The sequence below is a fragment of the Saccopteryx bilineata genome, chromosome 1 (assembly GCF_036850765.1).
Source record: "Saccopteryx bilineata isolate mSacBil1 chromosome 1, mSacBil1_pri_phased_curated, whole genome shotgun sequence".
NCBI classification, from domain to species: domain Eukaryota; kingdom Metazoa; phylum Chordata; class Mammalia; order Chiroptera; family Emballonuridae; genus Saccopteryx; species Saccopteryx bilineata.
Window position 1 is genome coordinate 62,389,128 of NC_089490.1, and position 14,585 is coordinate 62,403,712.

The following is a 14,585-nucleotide window of genomic DNA, read 5'->3' on the forward strand; positions in this document are numbered from 1 at the left end:
TAACTAATTTTTGTTGAGTTCAGTGAACCCGTTGTTAAAATAGCACTTGTAATCAGGGTTCTCTCTAAGGTGGGTGCCTGGGCAGCCGTCCAATGTGGAAATCACAAATTTACATTTCTTACTCTTTTAACATTCATCTTCTCTCTGAACAGGAACCCAAATTCCTGGGGTTCAGGAAAGCTTGTGTTTCTGGAAGCCTAGATATGCCTCCAGAGGTAAGGGTGAGTGTTATGGGTTGAAGTGTCCAAAAAGATATGATGAACTTCTAACCTCTGGTACTTGTGAATGAGACTTTATTTGGAAATAGGGTCTTTGCAGATGAAATCAAGTTAAAATAAAGTTAGACTGGATTAGGGTAGCCTTAATCCAATATGAGTAATGTCATATGAAAAGGGAAATTTGGCCATGGTCATACATAGAGAGGAGAAAGGAGAATGCCATGTAAAGACACAGACACAGGCCATGTGAAGACAGAGGCAGAGGTCGGAACCAAGGAATGACTGGGCCTACGAAAGGCTGAAGGAGGCAAGGAAGGAGCCTTCCTCAGTGGTGGGATTCAAATAATTCAACAACTGCATCTCAGCCCCAATGACTGTTTTAGGTATAGAAAAGCAATATAGCCTGACCAGGCTGTGGCGCAGTGGAAAAGTGTCAGACTAGGACGCAGAGGATTCAGGTTTGAAGCCCCATAATTGCCAGTTTGAGCACAGGCTCATCTGGTTTGAACAAGGCTCACCAACTTGAGCCCAAGGTCGCTGGCTTGAGCAAGGGGTCACTTGGTCTGCTGAGGCCCCCTCGGTCAAGGCACATATGAGAAAGTAATCAATGAACAAAGGAGCTGCAACAAAGAATTGATGCTTCTCATCTCTCTCCCTTCCTGTCTGTCTGTCTCTCTTTCTGACTCTCTATCTCTGTCACAAAAAACAAAAAATAAAAGCAATATACTGAAAGGTAGTTTATTACTTCATGCATTTAATACTTAAATAAGAACAATAAAAGAGTTATACAAAACTAGATTATAAGAAATAGTTTAAAAATATTAATGGAAAAATATTAAATAATACCTGTAAAAAACCAATAAAACTGTTATTTCTCCCTTATTCAGAGAGCAGTCGTGTTTTTCAGAAATTCAAAGACTAAGAGGCCTTAAAAATCACATTACATGTCCCTCCCTTTCTTTGTATACTGCTGAGAGCTACAAAGGATGAAATATGAGCAAATTCAAATTCTCCTTCCCTTACTCCTTTCTACCAACAATGCTGAGCCTGCCTGAAGAGTGTCGAGTCTTCAGTGGCACACTTTCAAACGAATCTCCTCAGAGGCTCCAGATAGTCCCTCAGTGATCAGTGACTTCTAAACCAGGGGTCCCCAAACTTTTTACACAGGGGGCCAGTTCACTGTCCCTCACACCATTGGAGGGCCGGACTATAAAAAAAACTATGAACAAATCCCTATGCACACTGCACATATCTTATTTTAAAGTAAAAAAACAAAACGGGAACAAATACAATATTTAAAATAAAAAAACAAGTAAATTTAAATCAACAAACTGACCAGTATTTCAATGGGAACTATAGGCCTGCTTTTGGCTAATGAGATGGCCAATGAGCTCCTCTCACTGACCACCAATGAAAGAGGTGCCCCTTCCGGAAGTGCGGCGGGGGCCGGTTAAATGGCCTTGGGGGCCGCATGCGGCCCACTGACCGTAGTTTGGGGACCCCTGTTCTAAACCCTAGATTCATGTCTGCACTTTATTAAAAGATAAACAGAGCCATGTTTAAAAATGTTAAGAGTTTATACGAGCAAAAATTTATTTCAACCAAGTAGCACCAAACAAAAAGTGGTTAGGAACACTTCAAGAACAGGAGACAGAAGACTTATACAGTATAGACAAGGGTGGAAGCAAAAAGGAAATTATTTGATTGACTATAACTTAAAGCCTAGTTTGCTGTTTGCCAGTAGATGTCCTTAGCATTATGATTTCACAACCAGGAGATACAGGCTTACATTTCACTTACATGGGCTTCAATGGCATTAGAACCACCTCAGTCTAAATGAACTCCTTGTTTAATTAATTTAACAATGTCAGTTTCCCAAAAGGTCTCAAGATGAAATAACTCCAGTTCCAGGGGTACAAATACACACCTAACCCTGAATACGCTGTGCACTCAGAGATCTGATTCTCTGGTGTGGGAGGAAAAACTAATTGTCCTTCCACCTTTCTAAGTTCTTCTGGCTGGACCAATAATCAAATTAATATGAGACAGATTTACAGAAGAAACTGACCAAATTTATTACATCCGTACGGACAAAAGAAAAATTCTGAGATATCCTAAATTAAATTATAGCAGGCCAAGGAGTGAGAGAAAGAGTCAAGAACTAACTGAACCAGTTAGTAGCCATAGAGCAACTAACAAAAGACTGCTCACATTTCCTGAATGTATGTTGGAGCTTTAAATCAACTTCTGTAGCGACTACCAGCCACCTCCACATCCTGCTTACACATGAACGTTCAGGACCGTTGCCCATCACCAATGAAAAACAGTAAATATTTTCTTCCTTGCAGACTGTGCACCTCTCATAGAACTGCTCCCGGTTCACCTTTTCTACCCCACCTTATCTGTAGCCAGTGTAAATGCTTTCAAAACAACTTGCATCTTTCTTCAACAAAATTAGAGTCCCATCAACTTCAAGATGGTGGATATGCTGCCTGCTCCATCCAGCCCTGCTGCTGGTGGTTTAGACTTTCATGCCCCAGGGCCTGGTCCTTTTCTGGGTAGCATTTGGCTCAATAAAGCATTTCTTTCAGAAAAGCATTCAGCTATGAGAGGTTTTTTTGTTTGACGGTCCACACATGGAAATGAAGTACAGCATAGGGAACATAGTCAGTAATGTTGTAATGGTGTCAAATGAGTACTAGACTTATAAGATGCTTACTTTGTAAATTATATAAATGTCTAATTACTGTGTTGTATACCTGAATCTAATATAATACTACATGTCAATTAGAATTGAAATTTTTTTAATTTTGTCTTTAATTGAAAAAAAATAACTACATATAGTAGCTCCATAAGAGTAGGAGACTCCAAGGAAACACTGGGCTTTTGAGACTTATAGGCCATTCTGGACTAGGGAGGGAGAGGCAGGGGTCCAGGATTTCAAAGGGAAACTAGGCAGTTCAAAGAGAAAGACAAAACATACGGTAGACAGAGTCTTGCTAGGCCACCCAGAAACAGCCTTTGTCAGATTGCTCCCTGTCTGACACACTTAACCTCAGATATGCTGAGGTGAATATGCTAAGCTTCTCTTCCTGACTTGGGTTTTTCTGTCTGAATTCCTTTAGGCAGGGAAAGCAAGAGGGTCAAAGCTTCTGAGTCTTTTGTTTCTTGAAAATAAATAATATCCCAAAAGGCATATTTGGAGGTAGCAAGCTCTGGTCTCCCTCACTGGCTATGAACGTATATGCAAGGATATTGCATCTCTGTGTTTTGTAAATCAACCTAATCTTGATTCTGAATTCCTTTTCTTTCTAAATAGATAGTGTAGGGAAAGAAAAACTATTTTATTCCAACACTTCTGAGTTCTCAGCTGAGAACCCCTGTAATAAGACAGATTAACAAGAGAAAAACAAACAGAAGTTCATTAACAAGTATATCTTATGTATAGTGGTGGAAGATACCCAGGAAAACTGAGTAACTCCCCAGATAGCTTAATCCACCACCTTAAATACCATCTTCAGCTAAAGACAAAAGAAAGGTGTTATGCACATGTAAGTCATGGCCTTCTCTGTTGATTAGATTCTCCTGTGATTTGGGGTCGTCCTTCTCTTCGTGATACAGACAGAGGAATGCCCTCACAAATAGAGATTTCTTTTATTAAAGAAAATTTCCCTTACAGAAAAGAAACGTCTCTGCTTTCAGAGCTTCTTTTCTCTGCTATTTAAAAAAATAATAATCAGTTCAAAATAATTCTTATGCCAAAGAAGCATATTAGGGATAGCACGTTCTGCTACCCTTCAGTAGGAAATTCCATCTCTGGCATTCTTGGTGCTCCCTGCCCCCATTTCTATGCCTAGAACTGTATCTTGGTTCCAGGGACTCAGACAATACATGTCCAAGATAAGGGTGAAGGGAAAGATTGGCCTCTTGTTGTTTACTTAGCTTGCACTGACCCTTCACATGGCTCCCTGGCCACATTGTGAGGAAAGGGCATTTTTTGTGAGGCTGGGAACCCTATTGCTCAGGCCTAATGTTTTGAGAGATTAACGTGGGGTGGGGGATGGTGATAGAATGGGTATACCAAATAAAAGAGGGAAGCAACAAAGATGACACTAGTCTTTCTTTTCTAAATAGGAACATCTCCAACTTTAAGTATAAAAACAGCATAAAATGTGTATATGTTGGCTCGATTATCCTGGAAAGTAAGATGTTGGATGTATATGGGTTAAAAGATGAAATCAGAATTCCCTAGTGTTTATACAACAGAAAACTAAGTCATATATGACCACTAGATGGAGCTAAAACCCAGGTAATCTAACCTCCAACTGTTTGGTAACCAAGGAAGTAGGTTAGTGAGTCAGGTTCTTCAATTACATGTGTGTATGCCTATTCCAAAGGTTCACTTTGGCTCCGGTTTACATCTTTAATAACAAATGTCAGTCTAACCCACAAAATGAATAAATAACAGTAACTAGCAGAGTGCCTCTGATGTTTATGTAAGTTTCTTCATTGGAAAATATGAAAGATTAAAAAGAAAAACATTTGCTTTCTAAGCATTACTGTCAAGATGTGATGGTTTCCAGAGATATACATAACTATCTGCTTCTGAGTGCCATAAGAATTACTTTTACTATTTAAATTATGAGGAGCATTGTCTGCCTTTCTGTTTCAGAACAATAACATTATACAGGTGCACTGTGCCTTACCTTGTACAAAGTGTTCAGACATTTTTAATTTGAGCTAATCTTTACAGTTCTGTGAGGTAAACATCACTATCATCTCCATTCTATAAATGAAGTATCAGGCTCAGAGAGGTTCAGTAACTTGCCCACAGACTCTCAGCCAGGAGGCTGAAGAACCAGGCTGTAAGATGGTACGTGATGCAGAACCCAGCAGCCAAGACTGAATACCTTGATTCTCCCCAAGAGAGAACACAAGCTCTGCTGCCTAAGTGTATTAAACCTCGAGGGGGGAAAATCACCCTAAAAGGCCTGATTTTTTTTCCATTTGACAAATGATTAAATGGCCCCAAAAACAGATGCACCTTCAGTTTAAATACACTCAATCCCTGGATTCTTATTAAAATGTAGATTCTGACTTAATAGATCTGGGGTAGGCCTGAGATGCTGCATTTCTAACAAGCTCTCGAGCGGTGCCCCTACTGCTGATTGGCAGACAACCCCACCTAGCCTTCCTGTGGTGGGAAGCTAATCACTAACATGCAAGCGAAAATATGTCCCAAAACTAAGAAATGGGCAAACCATACATTTGCAACAATGCTTGTAGTTTAAGATAATTACTAGTACTTATTTGAAAGGGACTTTGTTACTTGGTATTGATCTATCTCTGAGATTATTTTATGCTTCTAGATTAAGTAGAGCCTGTTAGATCCCATTGGGGAATAAAACTTTGTTATTCCAATTATCAGCCATCAATATATGCTTATCATTTGCTTCAACTGGTAAGAGCAGTTGTTTTTTTTTATTCCTGATTGATAGCACACCTGGCATCTCAGATGGAAACTATTTTCTATGTAACATCTGATATGACGCTAATGTTTTATGTCTTTTCTATGCAAAAAAAAAACCGTAATATTTTTAATTGAATTTATTGGAGTACAGGTTCAAGTCTGCAACTCAATAAAACGTTATCTGCACACTGCATCATGTACCCATCACCACAAGCAGTCTCTTTTGTCCCTATTTTGACCCCCTTTCTCCACCTCCACCTACCCCCACCCATCTTTCTCTCTGGTTACCACCATGCTGTTGTCTGTGTCTATGTGATTTTTTTTTTTTTTTTGCTTAATTCCTTCACTTTCTGTCATCCAGCCTCCCAACCCCCACCCCTCTGACAGCTGTCAGTCTGTTCCAAGTATACATGCCTCTGTTTCTATTTTGTGATCCTACATATGAGTGAAATCATATGAAACTTGTCTTTCTCTGACTGGCTTATTTCACTTAACATAATAGTCTTCAGGCCCATCCATGCTATTGCAAAGGTACGATTTCCTTCTTTTTATGTATGCATAGTACTCCATTGTGTATATGTACCACAGCTTTTTAATCCACTCATCTACTGGTAGGCACTTGGACTGTTTCCAGATCTTGGCTATTGTAAATAAAGCTGCAATGAGCATAAATATTCCTTCAAATTAGTTTTGGGATTCTTAGGATATATTCCCAAAAGTGGGATCACTGGGTCAAATGGCAGTTTTGTTTCTAATTTTTGAGGAATCTCCATACTGTTTTCCACAGTGGCTGCACCAGTCTGCATTCATACCAACAGTGCAGGAGGGTTCCCTTTTCTCCACATCCTCGCCAACACTCGTTGTTTATTGAATTATTGATGATAGCCTTTCTGACAGGTGTGAGGTGATATTTCATTGCAGTTTTAATTTGCATCTCTCTCATGATTAATGACCTTGAGTATTTTTTCATATGTCTATTGGCCATCTGTATGTTCTCTTTGGAGAAATGTCTATTCAGATCCTTTCCTCATTTTTAAACTGGATTGTTTGTCTTTCTAGTGTTGAGTTGTATAAGTTCTTTATATATTTTGGAAATTAACCCCTTATCAGATGTATCATTGGCAAATACGTTCTCCTGTTCAATGGGAAACCATAATGTTTACCTGATTACATGCTGCAAAACAGGTAAAACATCTGTTTTCCCAAAATATAACTTTATTCTTTATTTTACTGTATATCTTTCTTTATATTTTCTCCATACTGGAATATTCTTTTATACACTTGCTTGCTAGGGAACTATTAAACTATACCACGTGCTTAAGAGCAGTTTATCTAAGAGATTTTGCATTTACAGGGAGTCCACAGGTTACGACAGTATCAACATCTGACATTTTGAGTTTATAACGCTTATTCCCATCGAAACTTTAAAAAACTGAGACATGAATGTTTTGACTTAATTTGAGGTGGAGGCTGAGAATGTCACAGAGCTACTGGCATCATATGAAGAGGAGGTGTCTGCTGAGGACCTCATTCAGCTGGAGAAGCAGCTGATTGAAGAGGAAGAGATAGAAACCCCGGAACCCAAGAGATTTACTACCAAGGGTTTGGCAGAAGGTTTTTCTATGTTAGAGAATAAGTTGGCAAAATTTCAGGCTGAGGATCCTAGTGATGACAGATTCAGTAAGGTCTACAGAGCTGTTATGGATGCCTTGCAATGCTATAGGCAGATTTTGGAAGAGAAGTCACCAACCTTCCAGACTAGCCTAGAACAACTGTTTAATAAGGTAGAGAGGCCCGCAACAGATCCTGTATCCTCTACATCAGCTGCTTCTTGAGATGAAACACCTGTAATACAGGTAGAATCATCTCCAGCGTCTCCCGCATGTTCCTTAGGCAATCCTGATTCACCTGACCCAGTATCTCCAGCACGTTCTGCAGGTTCTCCTGCCTCTCCAGCTTCCTCCTCCCAATAGCTCACTCTCTCCCACCTTGCAATACCCCCTCCAGTGTGCAAGCCAACCACAGGAATAAAGGAAAGGAATTTTTTACACTCGTTTTTTTCTGTTACTACAGTTCCGTGTACAGCATAGTATATTTATGTCCTTTTCCTTTCTCTGTGGCTTAGTTGTGTTTTATGTTCTAGATTATGATTTTACAACTGCGTTAGGATAGGTAAGTGACTTAGGCTAGGGTGTGTTTTGACTTACACCAAAATTCAGGTTACATCACTGTCATAGGAACAGAACTGTGTCATAACTCAAGGACCTCCTGTACTCTGTAGTACTTTACAGCTTACAAAAGCATTTTCACCTATGTTAACTCATTTGATCCTATAAAAAAACCTTAGTAAATTAGATAGGGAAGATATCATTGTCTGCATTGCAAATGAAGAGGTGCAGACGCTGGGAAGGTTGTGTCAGACAGGAGCACAGACAGCCATTGTCTCCTGGCTCTCAATCCCAAGCACTGTTCACCTAGCCACACTGCTTTCCTCCTCTGCTTTGTGATGTGCCACGCCTATGAATCTGTGAGTAGAGTGAGTCCATGCTATCAACAAAGAGGAAAGAAGGAAGTGGGGTAAGCTGGGGACCATTCATTTAGGAGAAATGAAAAAATAAGAGTAGTAAATTCAGGCAAGTTGATGGCTGGGGAAAACCTTAAGCTTCTGATGATGTACTTCAAAATTCCAGGTTTGGGTTTCATAGAATGGTAGCTTCAAAGGTCATTGGCCCGCTTCTAGAATGAATATTTTACACTGGGCCCTATTTTCAGGCTCAGATAAAGTACTCTCATGTCTAGTCCATTTATTCTATTCAGATTTCTACTGAATGCTCACTGTGTGGGAGGAAATCCGGAGGTTAAGCCACTTGCTTGATCCTTAAAAAACATATTATTTAATAGGGACAGTTTATTTCAACTACTCATGTATTGATTCATTTAAAAATATGATTTAACACCTTCCTATGTGCCATACCCTATCCTAGGTGGACAATAATGGCCATGAACAAGACAAAGCCCCTGACCTCAAGGACTTCACTTGGCCAGTATAAGCTACAGAAAAAAATCAGTATAATAAGTGCCATAATGGGGGGCTGCCCAAGTTACCATAGAATCACAGAGAAGGGTATCTGTTCCAGTTTTGAAGAGTCAGGAGAAGCTTCCTGGAGAAGTGACATTTAAGCTGAGCCAAGTTGTGAGGGAGATTGGAACCAAATGTGCAAAAACCTAGAAGCAATGTTGCATGGTAAAGTTTAACAACTGCCTCTCCGGGGAGAGGCCAGAACGCACTAATGTGAAGATTTTGCCAGTTTCCTTGATGTAAATACTCCCACCATGGCTGGTTTTAAGCTATCAACAGGATGTCTGAGGATGAAAAAGGGCCATATACTAAACCTGACCAGCCCAGGGAAGGCCTGCATTATGGGGCTCTCAAACCCAGAGACCGACAGTAACCACAGAGGATGGTCTGAAATTAAGTTTCCAACTAAAAGCGAGTCACACCTGACCAGGCGGTGGCGCAGTGGATAGAGCATTGGACTGAGACACGGAGGACTCGGGTTCGAAACCCCAAGGTTGCCAGCTTGAACGTGGGCTCATCTGGTTTGAGCAAAGCTCACCAGCTTGGACCCAAGGTCGCTGGCTTGAGCAAGGGGTCACTCGGTCTGCTGTAGCCCCCTGGTCAAGGCACATATGAGAAAACAATCAATGAATAACTAAGCAGCCACAACGAAGAATTGATGCTTCTCATCTCTCTCCCTTCCTGTCTGTCTGTCCCTGTCTGTCCCTCTCTCTGTCACTCTCTGTCTCTGTCACAAAAAAAAAAAAAAAAAAAAAATAGGTGAATCACAGTGGGTGGTGGGTAGTCACGTTCTAGTTCAGTATCTTCCCTGACAAGGTCAATCTTTTCCTTAGTGAGCCTCTCTCTTGTCTTTTTGTGTCTATGATAACATACCTTTGAATGTCAGAGTAAGCCCCTTTGTCCAGACCCCTCAGGGCACAGCCTCCCACTAGAGCATAAGACCCCAGAATCCTTTGTTATCTTGTCGCCCAAACACCATCTGTGCGTGCTGTGTCAGTTGTTTACTGTTCTGTACCTCCAGTGTAAAAGAATGTCTCTCCATTTTACTTTTTATCTAATCTCAGAGATTTCCTCTTTGCTTCTTCCTGCCTCCCTAATCATCCGCCAGTGGATGTCATATAACCCCCCGTTACAACCCTTCTTTTTAATATGGTGTATAAAATGAACTGCAAAACCGCCATTCTCGAGAGCATTTTCTCAACCCTTTGAGATTTTGCTTCTCTGTAATTGTCGTCACTTTGGCTCAAATGAACTCACAAAAAATTCTCTGTAGCTTTGGGTGTTTCTTGTTAACACATTATAAACACAGAATGGGGAAGAGATGTGCACCACGACTTTCACAAGCAGGTTCGAGTCAGCACCGGAGGACCACTGCCTAAAGCAGAAGAACGGGCTTCTGGGGAACTCCAGCAGTTCCATGGGGTGGGGACTTAGAGTGTGTGTTGAGGGGGGCAGCAGTGGGGCAGGAGGGGAGTGGGCGGCAGAGAGGGCTGCAGGTAGAAAAGGGAGTGGTAGAAAAATAGTCACATGCCATTTAGAAGAGTTTGAACTTTACCTTGAGATTAATACCTTTAGAATAGCAAATTTCAACCTTTTTCATCTCATGGCACATATAAAATTCTGTGACACACCAAAAAAGATATTTTTTGCCAGTCTGACAAAAAAAAATAGGCATAATTTTGATTCATGCACACCTCCTGGCTATTGTGTTGGCTGTTGTCTTTTTTTTTTATTATTTCTTTTGACAATCTAAAGGAAAAGAGGTCAGTGCTCCTGACTAAATAGGCATTGCATGTTTTAAATATCCTTGCCACACATGTGTAGAAAATCGCTGCTCTAGAATAATAGAGATAGAAGCCATTCTCAGGAACGTGAATGAGAGTGATGAAGAGACAGAGAGTGGGGCAGTGAGTGCAGACAATGTCTATATTTGCCTGTGCAGCTAAGGGGACAGAGAGCTAAAGCAACAACTATTGGGTAACTTGAAGCCAAAGGGGTTGATTCGTGAATTTTTTTATATGAAAATAACTGAGGTCCTGGCCCAGTAGTTCAATTGGTTAGAGCATTGTCCTGATATGCCAAGATTGTGGGTTTGATTTCTGGTCAGGGCACACACAAGAATCAACCAATAAATGCATAAATAAATGGAACAACAAATTGATGTCTCTCTTCCTATCTCTAAAATCAATAAATAATTTTTAAAATTTGACTACATTTAAATGAATATGATAAAGAACCAGAGAAGAGAAGAGGAGACTCTGATGGCATAAGGTCTCCGAGAGCAGGTAAGGATGAGATCCCAAGTTCAGATGCCTATTACCGTATAGAATAATATGAGTTCCATGGGATTAACCATATTTTATTAAAGCTGAAAAATAAGCCCTAGCCAGTTTGCTCAGTGGTAGAGCATCAGCCCCACATGTGGATATCCCAGGTTTGATTCCTGTGAGGGCACATAGGAGAAGTGACCATCTGCTTCTCCACTCCTCCCTTTCCCCCTTCTCTTTCTCTCTCTTCCTATCCCATAGCCATGGCTCTATTGGTTCAAATGCATCATCTCTGGGCACTGAAAATGGCTCCATGGAGCCTCCACCTCAGGTGCTAAAAATAGCTTGGTTGCAAGCATGGTCCCAAATGAGCAGAGCATTGGCCCCAGGTAGGGGTTGCCAGCTGGATCCCAGTCAGGGTGCATGCGGGGAGTCTGTCTCTCTCCTCTCCTCTCACTTGGAAAAGAAGGGAATGAATAAATAAATAAATAAATAAATAAAATTTAAGTAGTACATTGAGGGCAGACCTTGTCTGTTTTACTCAGTGCTATATTCCCCAGCACCTAGAACAATGCTTAGACCACAGTAGGTGCTCAGCAAGTATTTGCTGAATTAATTAATACATGAATGGGTAAAAGTAGTCACTAATTAGGCACACACTTGGTTCCAGGAATGTGAAAATGATATATTCTCTTTAATTCTTACAACAACTCTGAGGTAAATGATTATTTCCATTTTACAGATGGGGAAAGAGAAGCTTAGCCAGATTTAGAAGTGGAGTTCACAATATGCTCCCCCTCCACACACAGAAATATGCTGCTTTGACATGTTGATTATTTGAGCTCAAGACATCTGAGAAAGAACAGATGCAGAAAGGACTCTCTGATTTATCCTTTTCTACCTAAAAATGAACCATAAGATTTCCTATGGGAAAGGTATCCTTCCTATACCTTCTTTCTTTTTTTTTCCCAAAAATAAGCAGGCTTGACCTGTGGTAGTGCAATGGATCGAGCGTCGACCTGGAAATGCTGAGGTCGCCGGTTCAAAACCCTGGGCTTGCCCGGTCAAGGCACATAGAGGAGTTGATGCTTCCTGCTCCTCCCCCCTTCTCTCTCTCTCTCTCTTTCTCTCTCTCTCTCTCTCTCTCTCTCTTCTCTAAAATGAATAAATAAAAATAATTTTTAAAAAAAGTTTAAAAATAAATTTTTTGCACGCACGCCAAACAAAACAGTTCACCATGTTTTCCTTGGTTAAATCAAGTACCAGGCACACAACGAGTGTCCTGTAATAGAAAAGTATCGGCAAAAATAATTACCTAATACCTTTCTAGAGAAATACTAAGTATTTGAAGTAAAAATGGAAGAAAAGGGCAGAGACTGGGAGTCTACATTGAAATAGGTCTCTGTACATACGCACTTCCTGAAGTAGCCTGATCCTCCCCTGGTCTCCTCCTCATATACTTCCTAGTCACTTGCCCACAGTTTACTGCCCCTAACCAAAATCCTTCGGCTTGTCATTTCTTCACAAACTTATCATTTCTTTGCCTAAATGGTATAAAAGCTTCCTGCTCTGGTCACTTCAGGACTTTGTTCTCTTGTGAAAGCCCCCATTTTTGTGTAAAAATGTAATAAAAGTTATGTGCCTCTGGCCTGTCAATGTCTTACATCAGTTTAATTCTGAGGCCCAACAGGAGACCCTCAGAGAATAAAGAAGAATTCTTCCTTCTTTACAGAAACTTTCCATACCCACACAGCAATGAGTGGTAGACATGGGATTTCATCCAGGTCAGTATGATTCAAAGCTGTGCTTTTGCTAATTACTATGATTTTAAGTGTCTGGTGCTTTTAAACATTCTGTCACTTTGCAGATTACCATATTAACTAAGAATTCATGCCTTACCCTACTCCAGACCAAATGAGTTGGAAGCTCTGGAGGTGGACCCTGGTGTCAATATATTTTAAGACCCTCCAGATGATTCTATTGTGCAGAGAAGGTTAGAAACTACTTCATTATATCACTTTCTAATTTGAGATGATAGCTATTATCAACCTGCTATTTTTTTTGAAGCAAAAAATTTGCAAGTATGCCAAACAAAACATTTCATCTCATTTTTCTTGGGTTAAGTAGAGGACCAGACATACAAGAGTGTCCTGTAATTGAAGAGTATTGGCAAAAAAAAATAAGTATCCAATACCTTTATAGAGAAATATTAAGTATTTGAAGTAAAAATGGAAAATATTTGAGAAAAGAAAGAAAAATATGATGCCTTGCATCAACAGAATAAGTAGTACTTAGCTAATTACAGAGAGACAATACCCCAGCAGTTAAGCGTGCAGCCATAAATTTCAACCCTAAAGCTCACTAACTTTGTGACTTTCAGCAAGTTACTTAACCTCTCTATGCACTGGTTTCCTCTCCTATGAAATGAAGATGATGATAGTACCTACTTCATAGGGTTGTTAAAATAATAAAATGAGTTGATATGGCCTCACCTGCGGTAGCACAGTGGATAAAGCATCAACCTGGAATGCTGAGGTCGCTGGTTCGAAACCCTGGGCTTGCTCGGTCAAGGCATCTACAGGAGTTGATGCTTCCTGTTCCTCTCCCTTCTCTCTCTCTCTCTCTCTCTCTCTCTCTCTCTCTCTCTCTCTCCCTCCTTCCCTCTCTCTCTTTCTCCCTCTATAAAAAAAAAAAAAAGAATAAATAAAGTCTTAAAAAAATGAGTTGATATGTGTAAAGCACAAGAGCATAGAAGCATCTGCGTCAGCCAGGGTTGTTATTGCCTATCTTTCGCAATAAGAGAAAAGATTTTGTCTGGGTTTTTTCCAACCGTATCTCCAGTTCTTAGAACAGAGCCTGCCTGCCACAATGTGGCCTCTCTATATGCTTACTATTATTGTTGTAAAATGAATGCCCAGCATGTGTGTATGCCACTCTAGAAGTTAATTGAATCTGAAGCTAAAAATATACACTTAGCTTGTAAGTTATGTTTCATCATCATACTTTCAAAGGAATTTGATAAGCTACTAAAAAATAAAGAAATGGACAGGACGAGCCCTGGCTGGATAGCTCCGTTGGTTAGATCATCAGCCAGTGGCACCGATGTTGCCAGATCAATCCCCGATCAGAGCATGTGCAGGAAGAGATCTATGTTCCTGTCTTTCTCTCTCTCTCTTTCTCACTCTCCTTTCCTAAAAGGAGAGTGAGAAAATCAATAAAATAAGCATTTAAAAAAAAGAAATTGATAGAACCATTTTAAAGATATGGTTAAACAGTCAAACCTTAAATTTTACATGTATCATCATCTAAATAATATTGACCTCAGGTTAGAATAAAAATATGCTAAAATGAAAATAGTTAAATGTTAAGGAAATAGACTTGCAATGACTTTACCTGTTTTCTTGGTTTTCTCTTATTATTATTATAGCATCATTTTCTACACTATCTTTTTTTCCTCCTGAGAGCAGCTTCATCTGCTTTTGGAAAAGAGGAAAAATAAGACAGGAACTAATCCAACAGTTGAACTGCATTGAATAGTTTAATACTGCCCT